This window comes from Teleopsis dalmanni, chromosome X, assembly GCF_002237135.1.
Source record: "Teleopsis dalmanni isolate 2A chromosome X, ASM223713v2, whole genome shotgun sequence".
NCBI classification, from domain to species: domain Eukaryota; kingdom Metazoa; phylum Arthropoda; class Insecta; order Diptera; family Diopsidae; genus Teleopsis; species Teleopsis dalmanni.
This window is the reverse complement of record NC_051848.1, coordinates 53485135-53508217: the sequence shown is the minus strand read 5'-3', so window position 1 is coordinate 53508217 and position 23083 is coordinate 53485135.

Here is a 23083-nt window from a genome sequence, read left to right as displayed (position 1 = left end):
CAATAGCAACAACAACAGCAATGACAGCAACAGCAAACTCAAAATTAATGGCAATAACAACAAGGCAAAAATTCATAAAATCTTATCAAAGGTAGCATACCAAAATGTATTATTAACAATAACCAATGTAAGATCAACAACAACAACAACAACAGCAGCAACGGCAACAGCAACAGCAACAGTTGCTATAATTGGAATCGCAATCGTAATCGCTACTTCAGCAGCACTAACAGCAACAATCAAAATGCATAAATGCGGTGTTTTTAGACGCATTGAAGTGTGACAATTGCTGCTACCGCAACCGATACTGGTTGGAGAGTGCAGCCGCGGTCTTTACCATATTCACTGCATCAACAACTTCAGCAACACATAACACATACGAGTAGAGTAGACAGTCTACCCAGTAATGTTCAGTGCAATTGCTTTACGGATTGCAACTGCAACTGCAATTGCAGTTGCCTTTACCACTGCACCAGTGCTAGTGCTAGTGCTAGTGCTAGTGCTAGTGCTAGTGCTAGTGCTAGTGCCAGTGCCAGTGCCAGTACCAATGCCATTGCCATTGTCATGGCTGTCAACACACATAACCCAACTTATCAGGGTCCAATAAAAACGACTGATTGAGCAAATGAGTGAATGAATGCAGGCAAGTATGAAAGAATGATTGCATGAGCGATTGTGAGCAAGATTGTGCACCGAAATGACTTCATATGACGACTGACTTTTTAATCAAATTTTATGTTTGTATGAGTCTATGTATGTAGGTATGTATGCATGTATGCATACATGTGAATGTGTGTAAATGCGAATATGGAGTTTTGCGAATAGATGTGCCTTTACCGCATAACTATTTGTTTCCGCATCCTGTGTGCATATTTAACGGCTTTGTAAACAGCACTTATAATTGCCAACATTTTTGCATTGCAACAATTGCAATTGCAATAGCAACAGCAGCAACAACAACAACAACAACTGCAATAACTTCAAAAAATTATTAATGAAATTTCAGAAAAATAATTCCAACGGAACGAAATAAAACCCACAAAGTAAATCTGTGCAGGCATTTTGTCAAAATAAAACCAAAAGATTTTTTCCTTTTTTTTTGTTTTTTTTGTTTGCTAAATAGTGAAAAATATTTTTTTACGTAAACGCAAGTAACAAAAAAAAAAAAATATAATATGTAAAAGTTTATTTTTTCTCTGTGTACAAACAGAGTTGCAATTTTTAGTAATGCAATTTTAGTAGACAATTTGATTTTTGATTTTGGTTTGTTCGTTTATTTTTTTGTTGAAACTGAAACTTTTCCTTTGAAACATTTATAAAATATTTAAATAATTTTAAGCTGAAAATTTGTTTGCTGATTTATTTACATGAACATCGACAACAATTTCAATGACAAGAAAAAGTGTGAAAATTTTTTTGAATACCAAAATTCGCAGTTTATGGATTTTATTTACAGATTGGTATGCGAACAGTTATTTCGACTAAATTTTACAACTTTTTCACTTTGCCAACAAATTTTTGGCATGAAATCCAGTGCATTACGAGAATATACACAGAAAAAAAAAATTTTATTAATAATATATATGTTCAAAATTCAATTTAATATTTAATCTTTTAAAGCAAATACAACATGCATAAGAAAAAATATTTATATAAAAAAATCATATAATAATAATATAAAATATTTTTAATATTATTTCCTTTACGAAATTCAAACTTTAACTACTAATAACTATAATTACTAATTTTGTACTATAGTTAACTATAACTACTAATATCTATAATTACTAATGTTGTACTAATGTTAACTATAATTACTAAACCTATAACTACTAATTTTGTACTAATGTTAACTATAACTACTAATACCTATAACTACTAATGTTGTACTAATGTGCTAGTGAACCATAGTGAACCACAATGCCACTACGGGTTTTACTGATTTAAATCATTAGGTTCGGTTAGGTGAAGTGGTTGGAGTTACGAATCCTCTGCAATTAGCTAAGAAAACCGTTTGGATTCCACAATTCCTCGTAATAATAGATAGAAAAATGATCAAGTTAAAACCAGCCAGAAGCATTGATCAATGTGAAAGTGTGTTAAAGAAGGGTGCACCTAAAAGCTTAAACCTAGACAAGCCTGCACAAGTCTGGACATAGACATAACAGGTATTGTGGTGTCTTTTCTTCGAGCACCGGTAGACATGTACTACAGGAGATACCAGATATCATTTTATTGCCATTCTATATATCAGTGCCCATTAAAAACAGATATTAATCTTGATACTTCTGATTTGTGTCTGTGTACCAAGTCAAAAGTTCTACATTTGGAGTGAATTGGTCATGTAGCATTTGATTATTAAGTTGGGTCACATTGTAAATGAAACTGGTTAGTTTAATCTAGTTAGCACACATAGATCTCCGTATCACTGCCAGTTTCATGGCAGAATATTACAACAACTATAATTAATATTTGTCATTTTAGTGATTATAACCTAAAACTGCTAATAACATTTATTGCGTAAATCAAAAGTATGTTGAATGGTCTAGCGAATCATCGCGAATCACAATGCATCTGTAAGACAGATTGGAACAAGATATTAAATCCAGTTATATAGTGGATTAATGCAGCGAACAACTAGCTTAAATTGGTTGACAATAAGTTGGTAGAAAAAAACTCCCGCATCATTAGTGGTTCATTAACAATATTATTACTATAACTATTAATTATGTTTGTCGCATAGAGCAAAATTCGGTTGAATGGACTGAGGAAATAAACACAATCCGCGTTTGGGACACACTGGATAGGGGCATTTAGTTAATCCACGTTATAGATTCAAATTGGCACACAAAAATTTCTGACACAATACCGGTTCTTTGACAGAGCTATAACTATTATTATAAATTATGTTTGTCGCGAATGTATTGGATGGGCTACCGATTTATCATGAACCGCAGTGCGTTTGTAGAGTGCACAGTAGTGAAGCATCTATTCCAGACAGGTTGAAGTTACCTTGCATTAATTTTTATATTCTTAGCAGTACCTGTTAAATACATAGTTAGTAGAGTAATAGCTTTACTAAGGGTTGTGCTTACTCTATAGATACATTCTTTAGTTCCCAATGGATGTCTATGTTGAATTAAAATTTTTATAAGATTATTCAATTTAATTACTAGAAATTTTTTTGGCTTCTAACTTTTTGTCAAAAAAAAAAAAAAACAAAAACTAATGAAATAACAGTTTTGTGGATATTAAACAATTTTATATTAAACTCCTTGTTTTGTGAATTCAAAAAGTCCTAATACTTCTAGATCGAAAATTAGCTTGTTTTTTTAACAAAATAAAACAAATATTTAATGTATAAAGAAAATAACTTATTGAATTAATGGTTAAGTTAAGAAGAATGAAGAAGAAGGATCAACATAGATTTAGTCCTTCAATGATCAGAGAGTAAAATGAAGCAGTAGAAATAGCTGGAAATCATCTGTATCCATACTAAAATCAAAACTATTTTTGTGTGCAAGTAGAGTATTACATTTATATTTAGACTAACAAGGCTGGAACAAAAACAGAGGTTTAATTCTTAGTATATTGTATGAACTAAGAATTAGTATGTGATTAAAACAATTTAATTTAAAGATTTTTTGGACATTAAGAGATTTTCTGAATAAAGGCTTTTATGGGAAGATTTGTCATTGATAGTTGTCATTGCGATTACTACGTGTTCCATGCAAACACTGTTATTTGGACGTTACATCACTTTAAAAGGAAATATCTTCTAGAATATACTTACGTAAAAAAATTAGTTTTTGGACCAATTCATCTGCATTATAGACGTGAACTTACCTAGAATAAAAAAAAAACAATTATTCAGCTTAATTAATTTAGGAGATGGTACAATTTATTATTGCAAATATTGGATTATACAGCATATATTATATATTATATATCGACTATTTGTATGAAAAAACTTTTAATAATAGTCCGGTGTTTGGAACTAGTTACGTTTATATATTTTCTTGGCTATCTTTCTCTGTTATCTTAATCGATCATTGGGGTTCTAATAAATTTGAGTATGAATATTTGAATTTATACGTTGGAGCTCAGTTTTGAATGTTCAAAGAAAAGGTTTTAACATCCATTTGACTCCAGCAGTAGATATTTATTTTTAATATGAAGTTTTTCTTGAGATTCTTGAGATATTCTGTGGCAAATTTGTTATTCTCACTAGGCACTCCATAAACACTCTTGGACTATATATTCTTGCTAGCTATAGTATTTCAAAAAAATTTCTTTATAGCTTTTGAAAAATTTGATTCTTCAAAGAAATATGGATTTCAAAAAAGAGACGCAAGATTTATTTCTATAGATAGAACAGTCTCACCTTAGCAATTTTTTAATACATTTAATAGAAGAAATCCACCGCAGTGTATTATTCTTTTTGTATTTTCATGGTATAGTAATATATCAATGTCACATTTATAGTAAGAAATCATATAGGGACTAAAACTGATTCAGATTATGTTTAAATGTTTGTATCAATACTAGATAATGTTTATATGAATAACTAAATACTGACCTCATTAAAAAGTGCTCAAAAACATATCCTTAAGCGTTATAATTAATTTTAAAATTAAATTCTAAATATTCATAATAATCATAATAATATAATAATAAATAATTTTCATAATAATAAAAAAGCAGCAAAATAAAAGTAGAAAGCTCCGCTACAGGTAAATTTTTCATCGCACTCATCTTTCCGGAAACTTTTTCAAATGTTAGTGTCTTGCAAAATGTGATGAAGAGGGAATAATAATTTTATAAAAGAATTGATTAAAATTTTTCTGTACCAAGAAATCTATTTTAAATATAATAAAGAATATTTATTGAAGCTTTATAGATTAAAAACTTTAATGATATTATAAAGTTAATATTTGAGTTGACCATACAAGTGCATGTGACACTGTCACATCAATGGTTGCGAAGCATCTATTACGACAAAAAAAAACTTTTCATTAAATTAAAAAATTACAAAAAAATATCAAATTATAATAGTTAAGATAGTTGATATAGCTGTTATTTATTTATTTGCAAAAGCGCTTGTTGTTTACGAATAACTGAGAAAAATTTACAAAACACTTACAATTACACATGAGTACATATTTCTGACACTCTTTAATCCCAAAATTATAAACGAATAATTAAGCTATTGAGTGTTTTGAAAGACCACAACTGATGGATATTCGGAAATTTTGGAAAGAGCTACAAATTATTTTGATAGAATCAAAAATTTAATTTTTGTGTATTAAAATTTTTACTACCGAAAAGTTTTTCAATATAAAAACTAAAAAGGAATCCACATAAATATAAAAGTAAAAAAATAGATAAAGCATCAAATTGAAAGATATTTAATGGTTGAAAAACTGGTATTAGCTTTTTGAGTGAACTTCTCCATAAGAGATTAAAAGTGCTCTGACTGAAGTTATGTTTAAGTAGACTAGCATTCTGGTATTGGTTTATTTTTAAATGACACTTCCTACTTCTATATGAGTTTTTTCGTTTCAAGGACCCGGAAACTACTTTCTGCATATATGTCACATAGTAAGGAAATAGTCTGAATATAAATAAATATATATAAATTAAGTCAAAAAAGCTATATATCTTTAAAAATAAAATCACTTTTATTCCTTTAAGCAAAGTTACTTAAAAACTCAACTTTCAAACATCAAAAACATGTATGTGGACCTCACGGCGTATACGTAAACTCTCCTGACACGCTTTCAACGGTACCACAAAAAAAAAAAAAAAATAAAAAATAAAGGTTTGCAAAAACGTTGGATGCAATTGATAAATAGAGGGTTAAAATAATTTTTTGTTGCGTTTGTACATTTTTTAAATTAAAATGGTCAAAAAATTGCAACATTGCGCTTGATAAAAAGGAGTGAAGTCAAAGAAAAAATATATCTGTGCGCGGCAGTTACAAAAAATAAACTTTTATTTCCACACATACATATATTCATATATGGTATATGTACAAATGTATGCATTCACATATATCTATGTAAGTGTTTTCGTTTGTTTATACAAATAGTTTTTTGTTGATATCTATTTGGATTTCTCAAAAGGACACTATAACAGATTGAACAAGGACTTTCGTTAAATATTTGCCGAAAGCCCAAGTACGGGAACGGAAACTTTTATTTAATTTTTTTTCTCTTTCACTTTAACGCAATTATTTTTTGCAGTGTACTTTGCTTTGGCATATGCATATGTTGTGTAAATTGTAAATGTATTTGAAAACAATATTTCTTTCAGTTGAAACAAAAAAAAAAACAAGTCAGTGGCATTGTTTTTGCCACTGTGTATTTCATTTCATTGTGCGATTTTGTGTGCTCTTTTTTTTTGCTTGCTGGAAATGCGTTTGTGACTGGCACAGTGGCTGAGGTCGTGGTCGAGGTTGAAACTGTTTTAAGCTTTTAAGCTTTCATTACATAATAAACAATGAATAATGTTGGCAGTTGGCCCAGGTCCACAAGCCAAAATGTAAAATGTTTCAGTAAAGCGAGAGGAGAAAAACTACCAACACAAAAAAAAAAAAAAAAAACGAAATACCGAAATATTGGAGAATATCAAAACAAAAACAAAAAACGCGAAATAAAATCAGAAACATAAAGACAACAACAACAGCAACAAGCGCTGAAGCCATTGGTGCAAAAACGCAAGAAACGCACGAACGCACAAACGCTTGTTCGCTCGGTGCGTTTTTCGCCAATGTTTCTGATTAACTGTAAATTAAATTTAAATGCCAATACAAGTAAAGAACAACACACAAACATACACACATACACACACACACACTTTCACACTGTGTTACTACTCACATACAGTTCTTTTAATACGAATTTTCAGTCTGAAATATATACGCATTTCCTTTTGGCGCCATATTTTTGCATTTAAGTTCCAATGACTTTAACAGTTGTGTTTGGCAATTGGCAATTACTACCATCCATCACTATACAAGAGGGGTGAGTGGAGTTATCATACTCACCCCTCACCCCTCATGCAAATAAAAAAACACCTTAAACCCGCCTATTTCCTTTTCTGCTGGAAGCTTTCGCCGAATACATGTTAATTTATATTAAATATTGCAAAGCAAATGTATACTTTGGAGGTTATGTTAGGTTCAGAGAATGGAAGAGAATATAGAGTCACGACTATTATTTTAAGGGCGATGTAATTTGATGATGTGTTTCTTAGAAGTCCATTGATCTCAGCATTATCTTACACTAACTTGTTTCTTGAGATATATTTTTTTTTTGTGGTGATGAGGTGGAATGCTTTATGCACCGTCAGACCTCCGTCGTCGCCGTAAAAGCAGTCGAGTAGATCCGTTTTCCCATACGGTACGGTACAGGTACTTACAAAAGTATCCATGTCCGGTTAGCATCAGAGTGAGATAATCAGGCCTATTCTGAATACTCCCAGCGAAAAAACTCCCTATTCCCACGCTGTTCCCGAACACACAGCTCCCTTATTCTGAATCGCTAGGGAGACAGCAGTTTCGTGAACAACAACAATTGTGCAAAATTAGGAAAAAACTCCCATTCCCATGCGATTCAGAATACGGGAATTGGGAACAGGGAACATACCAAATTTATTCAGAATAGGGGAATTGGGAACAGGGAACAAACTCCCATTCCCTTGCGATTCAGAATAGGCCTGTATAACTTGTGTCTCCCAATTTCCGTTTGAGTCAGTTGATGATAATTGGTATCACTCTAGCTGTCCAATCTCCTTGAGTGTCAGTGTACCTTTTGGGTTCTCACATTTCGATGGTTTATTGCTGATCTTCTCTTGTTATTTGTTGAGTATAGGTGAAAATTAAGCTTAACTTATTGAAAGTATCTTTCAGAAATTGTTTTTCTACTAAGTAATTATTTTTGATTAGGTTGCACTTTAGAGGCTCTGATATGACTTTTATTTCCATATCCTTATTGGAATTGTAAAATTTTTTTATCTCTATGATTCTCAGAAATATCTGATTATGGATTAAAATTAATGAAAATGATGCGTTCAGGCTCGATCCTGGAATCAGTATTAACTGCTGATAGTTATTAAATTGTTGGTTTTGTTTTTGCTTAGCGTGAAAGATATATGAATGCTGATTTATTTATTTTTTCCTGGTGCTGGAATTCTGATTAAGTGTAGAGGCGAGAAATGGTAAGAAGACGGTGATTGCGATTCAATTGCAAGTCACATTTGGTTTTCTATTTTAAATATTTGAATGGAATTCATTTTGGCAGTGGTATGATAACCAAAATAAAAGGAATAAGAACTAAAAAATATTTTAAAGAGACTATCCAGATCATTCAACACTATCTTGCTGAAATGGCTTCGGCAAATTAACAAATTTACAAAAATAGTTAGTAACATAATTTACTACAGCAATTAAGTAATAAAGGAACTAAATGTGTACTGCTTTACTAAATAGAATTCATACCAATTATGAAATAAACATCTTAACTTTACTCTTGCAAAAATACTTGTGTGGGAATACCTTCAACTTCTCAAAGATCTTGCTGAAAGGAACGGATTTGAGGAAAACGAGAAATCCGATGAACTAGTCAGAAAAGGTGCAGCCTTATTTTATATTGGGCCTAAACCATTCTGCGGTCCTTCATTGAGCTTTTCCAAGCTTAAAATTAACTGGTTGGAAATGGATGGAAAAAATCAATTCAGACTGATTGCAATAATGTAATTGCCTGCAGACAAGCTAAAGCATACATGCCGAATCGATCAAAAGCCAGAACTAGGGAGCTAATAATGCTGAACACTTGTCACAGGGTGTTTTACTCGACATAGCGAAGTCAAAAAACATCTATCGAAATTAGGTATTACAAAGGACGATGGATGCAGACTGATAGTCTTGGCAGACTCAGACCTGGGTACTTGTCAACTGTGCATTCACTTATAACGGAATTAGACAATATCTCTTCAAGGAACATAATGACATTTTTCACTGCTAAGCATCTATGGAACTAAAGTGGCTTTCTCACAATAATTCTCAAAGTTCCCATCCTTTTGAAAATCTATCAATCTATGTACCATTGCATACATAAATTTATATTGAAGTGGTAGCTAACATCACCTAAATTCTATATTATTATTTTATCGCTGTGTGTAGGTCACATCGCAGTCGTATATTATCATCGAATGACCACTGTTCACAGCTCCAGTTTTGCGCGTATCCTTTTTCGGTGCGCGCAACAAATAAGTTAATTGGCGTAGTAAATTTCAACATAAATAAAAGGCCATAAATAATAAATGAAAACGAAATTGTTATTCAATTTTATCGAATTTAATTTTATGAAAATCAATTCGCTGGCAATCCGTCCGCAGCAGAGCGCCATTCCGCGCACTTTTGTGCTATGGAAAATCACAATTTCTGCTGCCTGAGGTAAACACTTTTAAATGCAAGTAAGTCATTATAAAAAAATTAATTAAAAAATAATGAAGTTGATTTTCTGTGTGAAGCGAATGGGTTTTTTGTCCACGTTATCATTGTAATTGTCCTTATGGGCATGTGTAACTGCAATTAACTACTTATTCACAAGGAACACGCAGGCAATGCCAACGAACATATACAGTTATTTGATATGTGGGAAATTCAATTATTACTTGATTAATGTTTCTTCATAATTTTAAATGTCACGCAAAGACTTTTTTATTTTAAACCCAAAATTATCATATATCACATCATGATTAATTGCTATCAATATAAATCTACGCAGACATTTTAAAAATTTTACCTAAAGTATTGTAAATGAAAGGCTTGTACTGGGATATAATCCATTTTTTATGTTACTACATTTCGGGTCTCTTTTTTTTTAATTTCGATACTATTAAAAGAGATTATTGTGCAATATTATAATGAAGTTACACATTATACAGGTACTATACCATAGTACCAAATGAAATCTGCAAACAAGTATTAATATGGAATCCTCAAGGAAGCAGAAGACCTGGTAGGCCCAAGCAAACGTGGAAGCGAACACTGGAGAAAGAAATTCAAGCAAGCGGAAAAACCTTTGGAGAAATTAAAACCCTGGCAAAAAATCGTGACAATTGGAAAAAGTTCGTTATGGCCCAATGTTCCCCTGGGAACGTACTGGATTGATTAATTGATTGATACCATAGTTCAACTCATTGATCTATTTTAATATGTTAACAAATAGCAAAATTTAAATATGCTAGCAATAAATATTTCTAGAATAATCTATAAAAAATTTAAAGAATATGGTCTTCCAGAAGAAACGAAAGGTTTCCTTTATATATACTTTTAGCATAAACATATTTAATATTTAAAAAAGAAATGCATAAATTGTTTAATGAGAATCCGTATACCCTTAGTTATATATGAAATTAAATAGGGCACTTAAAAGGTATATTTTTCAATAGAAGAGTTACCACAACAGCACAGGCAGAATTACATGCTACTAAATACTGTGCAACACAATGCTTTTCAAAACGAGATGAAAACGCTTTATCGCTAAATATATATATATATATACGAAAAATCAAGCAGCCATTAATAGAGCCTTCTAATCTCATACCAAAGGTAACCATCACTAGCAAAGAAGAAGAATGCCGTATACTTTTCATATGACCTGAACCTATTAGTGGAATATACACTAATAAGATGGCAATTGTTCTTAAAAACATCGAATAAAAATTCTCTAGAAAGTATTCTGTGAATGCTAAAGTTCTGAAGCAATACAAATAGGTTTTGTGACTCTCAATACAAATTGGTTAAATATATATCTACTAAGATTTATCACTGGTTACAGAACAAATGTTGATACCCAAAAATTCTAGGAAATCAAGAGTGTAACGTCCATCAATTTTATTTGTTTGTGCTCTGTGATTGCATTACTTTGTTGAACAATTCCATGTCCTAGGTTAGCTAGGGAAATGCTCGACAAGGATAGCACAAAAAATCTTATAAGTCACGATATACCACATTTACTTCCCTTGATAACATTTGAGTTTAGTAGTAGTAACTGTTTTGTTTAATAGAAAGTAGTATATTTTATTAGAGAGGTTTCGAAAAGTACTGAACTACAACAACATAAATTCTTTTATATTATTTTAATTAATTGAATTTTTGGCTGACCTTATAGCTGTATCGTGTATTGCCAAAAACTCATCATAAGTGGTGCTGAAACTATTTTTTGTATATAATTATTTGTAAAAAAAAATTTTTTTTGAGACTTTAAGCACTAAGCGTTCATTAGCCAACTGACATAAAGCCGTACTTGACCTGTATGTTCGAACTTGGAGTTTTGTTAATTTGCTGTGAAAGTTTATTAACAAATGCACTTGCTGTGTTATATTAGAATGAAATCATAAACCAGTTGTGAAATAATTGAATTAATTATATTTCTATTTATTTGTAGAACCTAATCCCGGGGAACGAAATACGGAGAAGTAATTAAAAATTACTAAATAGTCAATAACACACTTTCTCTTTCTTTTTCCTACCAATATGATTTAAATTCAAACATTTAATTTTATTAATTTAATCTACCAATTTACTTTCTTAGAAAGCTATAAGCTTATTAAATTTAAATAATGACATAATTCACATATGACGCACAGTGTGTAGTGGGAACACACACTTCAATTATCCTTTTTCCTTCCTCGTCATTAAATTCTATACAAAATTATGGTATAAAGTGTGCAAAGGGTTTCATTAAATTATTTTCATTGCTATTAATTTTTACTCTCACTGTACTCTAACATTTGTATTTTCCCTCTTAAATTTTCTGAAAATATATATTTTTCTATTTTATTTTTTTTTTTCATTGTTCTGATTCTCTATTTGGCTCTTTGCCTTTTCCTCAACACCGCATCAAGTCATTGAGTGAAAACCGTCAAAGAAGTACCCCAATTATCTTTTGATATAAAGTCATAATCAAATTGACACATTGCCATTTTTTTATCTTGTTTGTTAAGTAACGAAACATAAAATCATTTTCAAAGGCGCACACAATAAATGTTTAATTAAGTTGCATACATACACACGCATGCACGCATACACTCCGTACACCACAGCAGCAGCAAGGGTAATGGCATGCTTTCGGTTTGTGTGTTTGCTTAACCTATGAGTAAAGTTCTGGCGTACTCTACCCTTACCCCAAAAATTGGCAGCGAATATCTTATGTTTTTTATGGTAGCTCATTTATTTCCATATCGCAACAAACCATGCCAAATCAAAAGTCACTTTCGACACCTCCTGGCTTTGGTTCTGTTTCCTCTTCATTACAGAGCGTACAACTTGTTTTCTTGACATACGCCTTGGTTGGGCTACGCTGTGTCTAAAGTCTTAATAGGCGAGAAACCACCACCAATGCGCGAAGTCACAACAGCCAGAGACAAGATAGCGAGTTTAATACTATGTCACTGCTTAAGAGTAAGTACCGCATAGACTTGTCTGTCCAGGGTGCTATAGGGAAATGTGTTTGCATGTGTTTGCATGGCTCGGCATACAGCCATACAGTTTCGTAGAGCGTAGTGGAAGTTGCAATTTCCCTTTGTTGGATAGGGTAGTGTAGAGTTACTTCACACTTTGGATTTATTATCTGCACATCCCTTCAATATGCTGTTCCCTAATAATTAACGTAGCTGTCGTCTACGCCACTGTGTATCGTACCTTATGCTATATATTTATTTGTAGATTTGTAGATTTGTGAATCACATTGAAGTTTATTTGCTTTACGACTGTTTTTTATTACATTTACGAGTATTATGACTGCTGTTGTAATTTTATGTTGCTTTCTGGCACTTTTTTTTTTTCTTTGACTTCTTTTAGACAACCAATATTCGCCGAATTCCTTGTAAAACTGCAACCACACTTCCGGTCTGTGCCCAAAATGTTTTGTATAATTTTAAACTCATTTTTTTTTTTTGTTCTTTTGGCACTTTTTTGGCTTTGACTTTGGCCCACAGCAGACAGAGGTATGCATAGATTTCCATATGGCAATTTTGGGGCATAAACAAATAACACTATAAGTCTCAAACAGCTATACATATATTTTAGCTAACAGGAAATAAACATATAGACAGACATACAGATAGGCAGATAGACAGTCGCATAGACTTATCGTACAGGAAACCGAAAAGACAAGTCTGTTCGCCCAACCTTAAGTACCAGGCATGCATAGCTTCACTTATTATTTACATTACTTGCTTAGTTGCTTTAATAATTTATTCATGCGCTGCTAAATCACCCCAATTCATTTGTTGCTTAAGTTTAAAATTCAATTTTGCGTATTTGCCGAGTGAAGGACGTAAAAAATACCCAGTCACACGTTCGTTTCATGGGTGTTTCTATTCCTTCGTAGAAACAGCATAACACCCCTTTTGGTATTATGTCTATATTTTAGCAATTGTAGTCTCTGACAGTGTACGGCTATGGCGCACAAATATCTTATATATGAGTGTACGCTCTCTAGTGTTTGCTTACTAGTGTTCGCTTACAAGTGTTCGCTTACGATTGTTCGCATACGTAGAAGAGCACGTACGCTCACACTAAACTTGACTGTCTTCTTAATTTATTAGGATTTCAGTTTTTATGAGCACTTCCCGTTTTTTATCCAGGAATTAAACATTTTTTAGACTTTAAATTTTTATTGTCGTCGTCGTCGTCGTCGTCGTCATCGTCATTCTCGTTGGCATTGTTGTTGTTGTAGTTGTTGTTGCCTAGTTGAATGGTGCAAATCAGTAAATCATATGTCACTTTATTGTGTATAATCTAAGAAGCTAAGAAAAAGAGTTGTCAAGTAAACTGACATACATACAAACACTCAAACACACACTCATACACACAATGAGTTGTGCAATAAAAATGACAGCTGTGTAAGTTACGTACGATTTTCAAGGATAATCAAGTACCTTATGGCAAGCAAACAAACAATATAGTAGGTAATAGCAGGAATAGCAATAGCAGTAGCAACGGTACTGATAGCAGCAGCCAAGAAGTGTTCGCAAACCATATGAGTAAGTGTTCATGTTCATGTTGAGCGACCAAGCAAACCCAACCAAAGTAAACCAAGCCAAACAATTTCATTTACGGCAGCAAACAAAACCTTCCCTGCTACAAACATTTCTACAGTCTAAAGTCTGTATGCTATGCCTAACCCAATAAGAAAAATCTCATAGATTTAAGTGTGAGCAAGTGGCTCAACAAACAAAGCATCACGACCTTTGAGCTGATTGCTACTACTGCCACTGCCACTGCCACTGTCACAGCCATAGCTATAGCAGCCACTGTTGCTGCTACTCTTCTTGCCTTTTTGAATATGTGGAACGAGAGTAACCACTTTGATTTCTATTATAAAACCCGTGCATTCAGACACACATCCATACATGAGTATAGATTCACATTTTTATTTGTGCTCCCAATGTGCTCAATGCTATGTGCTGTGCTGTATTTCATAGCCTGGAAAAGGGATAAATTTGATAATAAACAACTAAATTGTTCCATGATTTATTTGACAATTATGGAAATGACATAGAATTTGTCGCATTATCATTTATTTTCGAAAAGGCATGTATAATGCAATATGTATGATATTTTTCATTTAACATACTTTTTTTGAAATCCATATCCAAACACACTCATCCCTACTCCTTTCCATACACTGGAGTAGCTTAACGTACTCAAATGTATAGACTCAGAACTCAGCCACATAATGCTTTTGTTGCTGATCTTATTACTGCACGTAGCAATTTATTATGTTTTTTACACAAGCAACTTTGATTACAGATTCAACACATTTACAAATGTCCTGTTTTTCATAATTTATTCAAGGAAGTTGTTTACTGTTTTCCACTCGCAAACTATTAATCAATAATTTCATTAACCCTACATGAGCAGAGATAAATTCCATTGTTGTAATTATACATCACTTTAAATTAATATATACCCAATCCCTTCTCAGGGTTCTCATAAATATTTTTAAATTCCCTGCTAAATGCGTTATAATACCCGAAATTAATCGTTTGTGTCAAACAAAGCTCATAAAAAAAAGGAAGAAGAATTCCCGGCAACAAATCTTTTATTTTAGTAATATCTATATTACGTCTGCATATGGAAAGGGTAATGATATAAGATATATAATATAATAAGCATGTATGACAAAAAATAATATATATATAATAAAAATTATAAATATATAGGTTTTTTTTCGAACAGTAGTGAACTACAACAACAAAAATTTATTTTATATTATTTTAAATAATTGAATTTTTGTTCAGTTCTCATAAATATTTTTAAATTCCCTGCTAAATGCGTTATAATACCCGAAATTAATCGTTTGTGTCAAACAAAGCTCATAAAAAAAAGGAAGAAGAATTCCCGGCAACAAATCTTTTATTTTAGTAATATCTATATTACGTCTGCATATGGAAAGGGTAACTCTATAAGATATATAATATAATAAGCATGTATGACAAAAAATAATATATATATAATAAAAATTATAAATATATAGGTTTTTTTTTCGAACAGTAGTGAACTACAACAACAAAAATTTATTTTATATTGTTTTAATTAATTGAATTTTTGGCTGACCATACAGCTGTTTTGAGTATTGCCAAATACCCATCATCAGTGGTCTGGTCTTGGAAATAATTCTTGTATTTAATTATTCGTACATAATTATTTTAACATAAGACTATAAGTGCCAGGAATCAAACTCGGGTCCTGTCAAATGTGAAGCTCAGCATCAGCGCACCTTAACCAACTGACCCAAAGCCATACTTTTGTTTTTTTATGTTCGCTCATTTTTCTGAAGTTTTGTTACTTTGTATATTATAAATATATAAAATATTTATACAATACAAAAAAATATTTAAAAAAATTAAAAATTATATAAATTTAAAAAAAATTTAGCGAAATTATTAAATGTTTATGTAGAAATTGTGTTTAAAGTTAGATTAAAGATAGATTTTGTTGAATGGCTGTTGTAGCTGGAGCTGATCTTTTATCATTAAAAGTTGTGAATTAGAGAATACTGCACATTATACGAAGTACGTAAGTACGTATAATTTACTACTTGGATACAAAAAAAGGCAAACAATTGCTTGTGGGTGCAGATAATGACCTTAAACCAACAATCTACGGTAGCCGTTCTAGTAACCTACTAATATGAAACATGATCTTAACATTTGTAATCTGATTTTGTTGCCATTTTCATATGTTTTAATACACAATCTTGGAATTCTATCAACAGTACCAGTTTCAGATTCTCAGAGTTGCAGCAACTGTGGTAAACGTCACCTACCTCGTGCATTTCCGACAATACCGACAGTACTAAATCTAAATCTAAATCTAAGTCTAGGATTCTAAGTGAACTCTTGTTGAAGACATTTGGTACAAATATCGCCAAAAGCTTGAGTTAGTCGTGTTAAACTTTATAAATATATAATAATATATATTCTTCGCATCACCATAAATAGAGGTGATCATATCTTTTGAAATAAATTGTACTTCGATATGATGTGATCTTTTTTGCTGAGCTACTGATTGGTCAAGTTTTGAAATAATACGTTACAATAACTGACAAAAAATTGTTTACTGTCTAAAGCTAGAGCTAAAGTATAATCAAACAATTGAACTAGTCGAAGAGTTTTAATCTCTACTCTTTACTGATCAACGTCTGGCAGAAATACTATTATATGGTAGATACAGAAATGGGCACTAACCACGTATTCAGTAATATTAATTTAAAATCGCTATACTGATTTTCATTCAGTATGAAAAGTGTTTTGTTTAAAAACCAGTACAAAACTCTATTCTAGGCAGTTTTGTGTATTTTGTGTATTCCTAGGCAGTTTTATCAATTGATCACTAACACTAACAAAGTGCTATAGTCAAAAACTAAAGTTAAAAACATATATAATAGATAAAAAGTCGAATAGCTTAACCACACATAGTATAAGTTTTGAAGAGGTTCTCTATAAATATAGAATATAGAATTTAAAAAAAATCAACGCGAACCTAGAAAGAGAAGTTGAAGTTTTAATATTCAAGGCATCGACTTCTAAAGCCGATAATGAAAATCTTCCTTTTATTAATATTCTATGCTTTGTATATATAATGTATAATTATAATAACTATAAATATAATAGAAAGGTTCGAATAGAAATAAAAAGACAATAACAAAAATTTTAGTTAATTTATTGAAATTTCGCTGACCACATAACGCTGTTTCGAGTATTACCAAGTACTTATCATCAATGGCCTTAGGAAATATTCGAATTTCTTAATATGTTTATAGTCCGTATATAATTTGTTTGGACTGCAAGTTCCAGGCTTAGAACTCCAGGCTTAGAAAGAATTCTAATTCTATAAATTAGAATTATATTAAAATGAACATTATAAATATAGTATTTTGTAACGAAAGCAATCAAAGGAATGGTTTGAACTACCTCATGTTCTCCAATCATAAAACAATTTGTTTGATTTAAGAAATTTTTTTTTATTTTATTTAAATTTCATGTATTGTACTTTGATTTCAAACTAATTTAAAAAGGTTGAAATACTTGTATGGAACATTAATATCCTTTGACTTACTGATAGAAATCACAGCAAGGAAAAAAATTTAAAAGATAATATGAGTAAGAAAAAAAGAAAAATATTATAAATAAATAATCTTAAAATCGAGTTACTATTAATCAAATATCCTTAGAAACCTCAGGAGTAAGAAAGGACAAAAATTATATTGAAGCAAAGAAAGCATAAAGAGGAAGGGCAAAAGTTTAACCTTAGCCTAACCACTCACTTCCTTGCTTCTGGACACACATAGGTATTACTCAAACCAAATCCCAATCAACTAGAAGCACGTAAAATTTTATTTCATATAATTTTTATTTTTTTTTTTTACATATTTGTTTATTTTTTTTTTTTTTTCGTTGACATTTTTGATTTTTCATGTTTCACTACAGATTTTATTTTACTTAAAAAGGATCTCAATTATTCCACTTTAATTCCTTTTAAAATGACATTACAAAAATAATTTCAAAGCAATAAAAATAAATAAGAGACGAAGAAAAATAAGCACGGAAACGGAGGCGAAAGCGAAAGCAACAGTAGCAGCAGGAAAAGCAGGAAGAGCAGATAGTAGTAACAAGGATAGAGGTGGTATGGGATAAAATTTAGTTAGGAAAAAGGTGAAAACGTATGACGAACAGGAAAGTAAACACTCATCAAGGAAAAGGAAACATTATGTCGATGCCGTTAGAATTGTTGTTGAAGTGGTAGTTCACTCGATGGAAGCAGTCGGTAAGGGTCCTGACTCTGCTGGTATTGCTGCTACAGCTGATGCTACGAATAATGGGATTGGGGATTGGGCATTGCGGTGTCATTGTTCGTCGTACCATGCGTTGTGAAGATTTCAGTTGTACATTTGATGATGTTGATATTGTTGGTAATGGCTTTGAGGTTGGCATGGATGACTCTCTTACCCAATAGGTATGCATTCCCTTTCATACTATTTTATGGTGGTAACCTTTGCCTAACGCAATTTAAATCATGCGTAAGATGACATGATGAGGTACAAGCTTATAAGTAAGAAAATAACTACATTTCCTATGGGAGCCACTACTACAAACGCAAATGTGTATGTACGCATGTGCACACATACATACGCAGTGGTGCAATTATTACTGCACAATTCGATAAAATATTTTAAATTGTAAAATAAATGAAATTTAGAAAGTTTCTATGTGGTCTATGGAGAATGCACACAGGGGGCCAGAAACAACAACGACAATATTAATAACGCAGATAACATATTTGATGGTAAGGAAGAATAAAAATATTCGAATGTCTTTATAAGAGAGTATGATCAAAAGAACAAGGAGACAACAGGACTATTGGTTTTTTGAAAAAAATAATAAATCTGCAAATATTCTTTTTTTTTTTTTTAAGTAAATAGTTTAAATACTGCTTTGATTTTTCAAAGACAAAGCGTATATCTTGCTTTACCAGATTAATTCAAATTAATTTTATTGCTCTAATTAAGAACTTAAATTCTTAATTCAAAGAAGTGATTATTGTTCTTGCTTTGAGTTAAACGTTTAAAGTTCAAAAACTTTTTCTAGAACTCTTATTAAATTAATTTTTAAATTATTTAAATATTAAACTAATAATCAGCCAAAAATTCAATTCATTAAAATAATATGAAAAAAATTTTTGTTGCTGTAGTTTCACTACTATTCGAAAAACCTCTTTAAATTAATATTTAAGTAAATAATTTTTAAATTAGTAATTAATAAATTTTTAAATTAATTAATTTTTAAATCAATTAATTTTTAAATTAATTAATTTGTAAGTTAATTAACAATTAACAATTTTTTTATTAGAATTTTTTTTTGAGAATTCGCTCAAAAATTAGAACTAGAACTTCTAATTTAAGAGCTTTAAGTGCATACAATGTATTGAATTTTTTTGGTTCAAATTTCTGGACAATTTGAATTTATAAGAGTTCTAATTTGTGAGCCTCTACTATATATTTATATATGAAAATTTATAACTGTAACAAAAATGAGCGTAGCACAAAAGCATACACAGGTCGATTTGATCCAATATTTGGATTTCCTTGTTGTGTTACTCTTTGCTAGTGGTTTTTGGTAGCCGTACCCATTGTTTTCTGTGTGGAAAGGTTCTTACAACTGAAGGAAGACTAGTATTTGTTTTCGTACATTAGTTTGAGCATTAGATAACTGTCCGATTTTACTCGATTTAAAAAAGACTTTAGTAATTACTCCTGTTCCACCTCTTTTTTTTTGACTAATATCTACAAAATGACTTTAGATAAAATATCAAGTAGAAGCGTATTTACTTAAATTTTGATGTTATAGGTGTACACCATTAACTTGCTAGGCTTTAATCATAGATGTCGCTGCGCTACAGATGTTTATAGAAGCAGTCTTTTTCGAAATCATTTAAAATTTTGTGTCGTCAAAAATTTTGGTAAATTATTAAGAAAACAAAGACTTTGGCAATGTTTTCGACGCAATTATTCTGAATGCTTCGATATTGATTTTAACTTGATAGAAGTTATTTTTTTGATATAATGTGGTTAGCTTCGTTAAAATGATGGGGACAAATACTCAGAAATTTCTCAATGTTTGTAATATCAAAAAAAAATAATAGAAATAAACACCCGGGAATTCCACGTGCGCTCCATGACTATTTGTGTGTTCACTCCACAATAAAAAGCAATTTAATGAAACAAGTTTGATGAGGAAGAAAATTAAATTACTAAAATAAAATAATATAATTTAATACAAAACAATAATAAATACATAAAAAATTTAATATAAAGTAAAAATTAAAATTTCATATTGAAATTAATTTTGTAAAATGCAACGTCACACACAGCAAATACATCTCCAATGTACTACGGCTTTTATTAATAATTAATTACAGTAAAAGCTCTCTTCATTGGACACCAGTGGGACCAGCAATTCTGTCTGGTTAAGGCAACACAGTTCACTTAAAATAATATACTTTGTATGAAATATGAAAACTGAGTACTGAGCAATGATTGAGAGAGAAGTCCATATATGAGAGCGTGCGTTTCACAGAGTTTTCACTGTAATTATGTTCAATAAATAATTATTATAGAATTCTGATAGCAGTTAATTAAATTTATGTTGATTGGCAGCAGCCTTTGCCGTTCATTGATTTATGCCAGAATCATGGCAAGTTTCGCATTAATTAATTTAACAATAGTTTTCAGCCAAAACTAATTTCCAAAGGCAGCAGAGCATTAGGCCTGCCTAACCTACCACACACACTCACAAAATGTGCATATAATTTTCGAACAGTGTGTACGTACGACTGCTTTTTATGCTGAAGGTTTTTGCACTTAGCGCCTAACACAACGAAACATTACACAAAAAAAAAAAACAACAACAACATCTAACAGCAGCATTAAAGTATGTACAACTAAGCATAACAACAATGTTTGGCTCAAACAAAAGCAATGTAGTACACACACACATACGCATACACATAATATTGCTATAACGTGCATAGCTTCTTGCCATTTCACTTTTATGTTACTAATTTAATTGTTGATGTTGTTTTTTTTTAATGATTTTTCCTTATAGCTTTCCTTTTTGCTCGTGCCTTGTGCAATTGTTTGTGTAGAAATTGTGTTAGTAGTGCTACTGTTATGCGCGCTTTGTTGTTGTTGCTTTTGTAAGGTCAGTATAAAATGTTATTACCCTGTAACTCAATTTATGTTACCTTGTCATCAAATAGATGAAGACATTTTTATAGAACTAGGAAGAAAGTAATTTCAGGAAACTATGCGGAATACACTTAGAAAAATATTTAATGAAAAATAAATTGAATAACAAAAATAATTTATAGAATCAAAAAAAAGCAAAAAAAATAACTTTTTTATTAAAAGAAGAATTTTTAAAAGACTTTTGAAAAGGAAAAATTTCAAACATTTTTATTATTTTTTTTTTTTATTGTAAATATGTTTGTAAGTATATACAATGTTTGCTAACGCTACAACTAGTTTATAGTGAACTAAAGAGTAGAAATACTTTAATATTATATTAAAAAATATTAATTTGCAAAGAGGTCTTCAAATGTCCTTCAAAGCTTGCTAGCTTCCCTGATTATGTGCTTTTGTAGCTGCATAGAATAGAATTCCGCTTGATCTATTACATCATTAGGGCAATGTTATATAGACAGTTATATGACGAATAATCACGGTCATTTTACGTTCTTTATGTTACTTTAATATTTTTTTAAAAAATATTAATTTCGAAACAGGTCTTCACATGCCCTCCAAAGCTTACTAGCTTCTTTGATTATGTGTTTTTGTAGCTGCATAGTATTGGATTGCGTCCTATTACATTATTAGGGAAATGTTATATAGACGAATAGTCATAGTCATATGACGAATGGTCACGGCCATTTCATGCTCTTTTTAATCATGACCAAAAGACACGTCATACAAAAAGTCACGAGGCACTAAATGCCTCTAGTCAAAAACATGGAAATATGTTGTGGTCGCTATTAGTTTGATTGCTGACTTTACTAACAAAATATTAGTGATCATAAGTCAAAAAATAAGTTCGATAATGTTACGCACACCTTTTCAGAATTCAAAATTTTTTTATAAAGGCAAATTAAATGTCTTTATATTTCAAAGGCATATGTATATTTATATTTAATTTAAATCGAAGTTTCCCTCTTTTTCTCATTCTCAATGTTTTAACTAATCTTGAAAATAACAATTTCAATGGTCAAGCGACCATGACTCTCTGTATAACATGGCTCATAGCAAATCCATCAATGTTTTATACCCCATGTATAATTTTTAGGTTGCTTGAAGAGGAGGGAAGAACAACTCCTCTTAAATTAGCTAAAAAGCAGTTTGTCTAAACAAAACTCGTAATGGTGGGTAGAAGAATAGTCATGTTAGACCCCACCGGAAGCATTGATAAATGCGAGAATCTAGCCAATGCTTAAAATATTGTCGGGTGTGTTGGAAAGTGGAGCACCCAATACGTTAAGCCTGGCTCTAAACAAGCTAGGCTTATAATTTGTAGTTAATTTTATTATATTACGTATATTATGGACTCCCGTCATCAATATCATATAATGTATAGCAGATATATTGCATTATTTGTATTGAGAATTAAGCATAATACTAATGAATTGGGTGATAGTTTGCTTCTTGGTTTTTACAGACGATACTAGTTGGTTAGTTTTAGTGGCGAAAAAGATTTCTCTTACTTCCAAGTAGTGCAGTAGATAAGTTTATTGCCACGAACCTGATCTAAATCTAAATTTTATAAAGTGACTTGTAGCTAGATAAAAATTATATAAAAAAACATTTAGAAAGTTATTTGCTAACCTAACACTGCAACCAACTAATTAAATCTCAGAAAACCTTTAAGGGTGACTTGCGCCATTCGTCTGAAATACATTATAATACATTATAAATATATTTCTAGCAACTCTAGTTAGAAAACTAACCTAACTTAA